This window comes from Oncorhynchus kisutch, unplaced genomic scaffold, assembly GCF_002021735.2.
Source record: "Oncorhynchus kisutch isolate 150728-3 unplaced genomic scaffold, Okis_V2 scaffold1070, whole genome shotgun sequence".
NCBI lineage: Eukaryota > Metazoa > Chordata > Actinopteri > Salmoniformes > Salmonidae > Oncorhynchus > Oncorhynchus kisutch.
The window spans coordinates 5145-10000 of NW_022263015.1; positions in this window are offsets into that span (position 1 = coordinate 5145).

Consider the following 4856-nt stretch of genomic DNA (forward strand, 5'->3'; position numbering starts at 1 on the left):
GTGGTGTGTGTGTGTGTGTGTGTGTGTGTGTGTGTGTGTGTGTGTGTGTGGTGTGTGTGTGGTGTGTTGTGTGTGTGTGTGTGTGTGTGTGTGTGTGTGTGTGTAGGAGCAGCTGACCATGTAGATTGGTCTAGGGTAGGTAGGTAGTGGGAGGGGATGAGGATAGGTAGGTAGTGGGAGGGGATGAGGATAGGTAGGTAGTGGGAGGGGATGAGGATAGGTAGGCAGTGGGAGGGGATGAGGATAGGTAGGCAGTGGGAGGGATGAGGATAGGTAGGCAGTGGGAGGGGATGAGGATAGCTAGGTAGTGGGAAGGGATGAGGATATAGGTAGGTAGTGGGAGGGATGAGGGTAGGTATCTAAGGAAGCTAGGTAGTGGGAGGGGATGAGGATAGGTATCTAAGGTAACTAGGTAGTGGGAGGGGATGAGGATAGGTATCTAAGGTAGCTAGGTAGTGGGAGGGGATGAGGATAGGTATCTAAGGTAGCTAGGCAGTGGGAGGGGATGAGGATAGGTATCTAAGGTAGCTAGGTAGTAGGAGGGGATGAGGATAGGTATATAAGGTAGCTAGGTAGTGGGAGGGGATGAGGATAGGTATCAAAGGTAGCTAGGTAGTGGGAGGGGATGAGGATAGCTAGGTAGTGGGAGGGGATGAGGATAGCTAGGTAGTGGGGGGATGAGGATAGGTAGGTAGTCGGAGGGGATGAGGATAGGTAGGTAGTGGGAGGGGATGAGGATAGGTAGGTAGTGGGAGGGGATGAGGATAGGTAGGTAGTGGAGGGGATGAGGATAGGTAGGTAGTCGGAGGAGATGAGGATAGGTAGGTAGTGGGAGGGGATGAGGATAGGTAGGTAGTGGGAGGGGATGAGGATAGCTAGGTAGCGGGAGGGGATGAGGATAGCTAGGTAGTGGGAGGGGATGAGGATAGCTAGGTAGTGGAGGGGATGAGGATAGGTAGGTAGTGGGAGGGGATGAGGATAGCTAGGCAGTGGGAGGGGATGAGGATAGGTAGGTAGTCGGAGGGGATGAGGATAGCTAGGTGTGGTAATAATGGTGTATAACATCACGTAAGGGTATCAGTAGTCTACCACAGAGGAGAGGAGGTCCTGGGTGACTGGTCTGCAGACCTGGGTTCACATACTACTTCAAATAGTTAAACATGCTTAATATATTGAGTTTGTCTGGCTTAACAGACCAGTAGCACAGTCCTAAACCGCAAAATCCACCCATCAAACCCCGCCCATCAGACCCCGCCCACCAGGCCGCACCATCAGACCCGCCATCAAACCCCCGCCCATCAGACCGCCCGCCACCAGGCTGCACCCACCAGACCCCGCCCATCAACCCCTCCCACCAGGCGCACCCATCAGGCGCCGCCAACCGGACTAGAGCAGATGCTGAAAGTATCTGAAAGATGTTGATAGTGCTTGAACCCAGGTGTGGTTGTCTGGACCCGGCTCTTATACCACGTAATTGGTCTCTGCTGGGATGTCGGCATCGGGGGCGTCTTTCACCTCCTTGGCAGAGGAGGAGTGCTGCTGAGGCTTGTGTTTAGGGCCTGATGAGAGACGATGGGTGTTAGAGGCACCTCCTCTGTATCCTGAGAGAGAGAGACAGAGAGACAGAGAGTGAGAGGAGGGAAAGAGGGGGGTGAGTAGAGAGGGAGGGAGGGAGGTAGGGAGTGAGGGAGGGAGGGAGGGAGGGAGGGAGGGAGGGAGGGAGGGAGGGAGGGAGGGAGGGAGGGAGGGAGGGAGGGAAAGAGAGGGGTGAGTAGAGAGAGAGGAGAGAGAAAGGGAGGGAGGGAAAGAGGGGGGTGAGTAGAGAGAGAGGAGAGAGAATGGGAGGGAGGGAAAGTAGAGAGAGGAGAGAGAAAGGAGGGAGGGAAGCGGGGGGTGAGTAGAGAGAGAGGAGAGAGAAAGAGAGGGAGGGAAGTAGAGAGAGGAGAGAGAAAGGGAGGGAGGAAAGTAGAGAGAGGAGAGAGAAAGGGAGGGAGGGAAAGAGGGGGGTGAGTAGAGAGAGAGGAAGAGAGAAAGGGAGGGGAGGGAAAGTAGAGAGAGGAGAGAGAAGGGAGGAAGGGAAAGAGTGGGGGTGAGTAGAGAGAGAGGAGAGAGAAAGGGAGGGAGGGAAAGTAGAGGAGGAGAGAGAGAGGAGAGAGAGAGGAAGGTGCAAGGTAAGGTGATGGAAGGTATGTGGTAGAGGCCCTGAGGGGAGCACCACTCACCACTAGTTCATGTTTTCCTATTGTTTCTAGTGTTTATAAGCCTCAGTTCTGATCTGGAACCAAATCAACGAGACTGAATGACCACTATGACCCTAACACCAAACAAACACCAAGAAGTAGCCTTTGTTGCTGTGTGTGTGTGTGTGTGTGTGAGTGTGAGTGTGAGTGTTGTGTGTGTGTGTGTGTGTGTGTGTGTGTGTGTGTGTGTGTGTGTGTGTGAGTGTGAGTGTGTGTGTGTGTGTGTGTGTGTGTGTGTGAGTGTGTGTGTGTGTGTGTGTGTGTGTGTGTGTGTGTGTGTGTGTGAGTGTGAGTGTGTGTGTGTGTGTGTGTGTGTGAGTGTGTGTGTGTGTGTGTGTGTGTGTGTGTGTGTGTTGTGTGAGTGTGAGTGTGAGTGTGTGAGTGTGTGTGTGTGGTGTGTGTGTGTGTGTGTGTGTGTGTGTGTGTGGTGTGTGTGTGTGGTGTGTGTGTTGTGTGTGTGTGTGTGTGTGTGTGTGTGGTGTGTGTGTGTGTGTGTGGTGTGTGTGTGAGTGTGTGTGTGTGTGTGTGTGTGTGTGTGTGTGTGTGTGTGTGTGTGTGGTTGTGTGTGTGTGTGTGTGTGTGTGTGTGTGACCGTGAATCTGATATGTTGCAGATTTGTTTATTTTAATTGAACCTTTATTTAACTAGGCAAGTCAGTTGTAAGAATTCTTATTTAATAATGACGGCCTACATCGGGCCAAACCCGATCGAGCGCAGCTCTATGGACTCCCAATCATGGCGTTGTGTTACAGCCTGGATTCGAACCAGGGTGTCTGTAGTGACACCTTCATAGCACTGCCACTCGGGAGCCCAAACATCTGGCCTGGTGTTTTCCTCAGAGGCTCAACGAACAGCAGAGAAACTAACAACTCAAAGTGGTAGAGTGGAGTTGAGCTTCTCAGAGCCCAAACTCTTCTTCATTCAATGCTTCTATGAGCTGAACCCAAGTCAGCGTGGTGTTGAGTTACCCTATTCCCTGGCCCATGGTACACTAATTACCACCAGGCCTCATACGGCTCTGGGTCAAACGTGGTGCACTATATATATAGGAATAGGGTGCCCATTAAGGACAGCCTAAATCACTGTGGTGTTGCGTTACCGTGGGAATACATGTGATCCATCACCTACAGGTGGCAGTCGACTGCCAGGTCTACATACAATGGAACCATATTTCCCTACATGGCACACTACCAGAGCACTATTAACCCTCACAAAAGTATTGCACTATGTAGGGAATAGGGTGCCATTTGGGATGCTGCCTGGGAAAGTGGCTTTATGAGGGGGGGGGGGGGGGTGTATTAGGGATGCAGCTTTGTATGTGATTGTTTACTAAACTCACTCTACTACAGTGTTACTAAACTCACTTCTACTACAGTGTTACTAACTCACTCTACTACAGTGTTACTAAACTCACTTCTACTACAGTGTTACTAAACTCACTCTACTACAGGTTTACTAAACCACTAAACTCACTCTGCTACAGTGTACTAAACCACTAAACTCACTCTACTACAGTGTTACTAAACTCACTTCTACTACAGTTTTACTAAACCACTAAACTCACTCTACTACAGTGTTACTAAACCACTAACTCACTCTACTACAGTGTTACTAAACTCACTCTACTACAGTGTTACTAAACTCACTCTACTACAGTGTTACTAAACTCACTCTACTACAGTGTTACTAACCACTAAACTCACTCTACTACAGTGTTACTAAACTCACTCTACTACAGGTTTACTAAACCACTAAACTCACTCTACTACAGTGTTACTAAACCACTAAACTCACTCTACTACAGTGTTACTAAACTCACTCTACTACAGTTTTACTAAACCACTAAACTCACTCTACTACAGTGTTACTAAACCACTAAACTCACTCTACTACAGTGTTACTAAACTCACTCTACCTACAGTGTTATTAAACTCACTCTACTACAGTGTTACTAAACTCACTCTACTACAGTGTTATTAACTCACTCTACTACAGTGTTATTAAACTCACTCTACTACAGTGTTACTAAACTCACTCTACTACATGTTATTAAACTCACTCTACTACAGTGTTTTAACTCACTCTACTACAGTGTTACTAAACCACTCTACTACAGTGTTACTAAACTCACTCTACTACAGTGTTATTAAACTCACTCTACTACAGTGTTACTAAACTCACTCTACTACAGTGTTACTAAACTCACTCTACTACAGTGTTATTAAACTCACTCTACTACAGTGTTACTAAACGCACTCTACTACAGTGTTATTAAACTCACTCTACTACAGTGTTATTAAACTCACTCTACTACAGTGTTATTAAACTCACTCTACTACAGTGTTACTAAACTCACTCTACTACAGTGTTACTAAACTCACTCTACTACAGTGTTACTAAACTCACTCTACTACAGTGTTATTAAACTCACTCTACTACAGTGTTATTAAACTCACTCTTGTTACAGTGGCGTCCGTGCCAGCCCTCCTTACACAGGCACTTGTTGGGTTCCACACAGGTCCCATGGGCTCCACAGCTGGGTCACAGACAGCTGCACACACACACACACCACACACACACACACACACACACACACACACACACACACACACACAC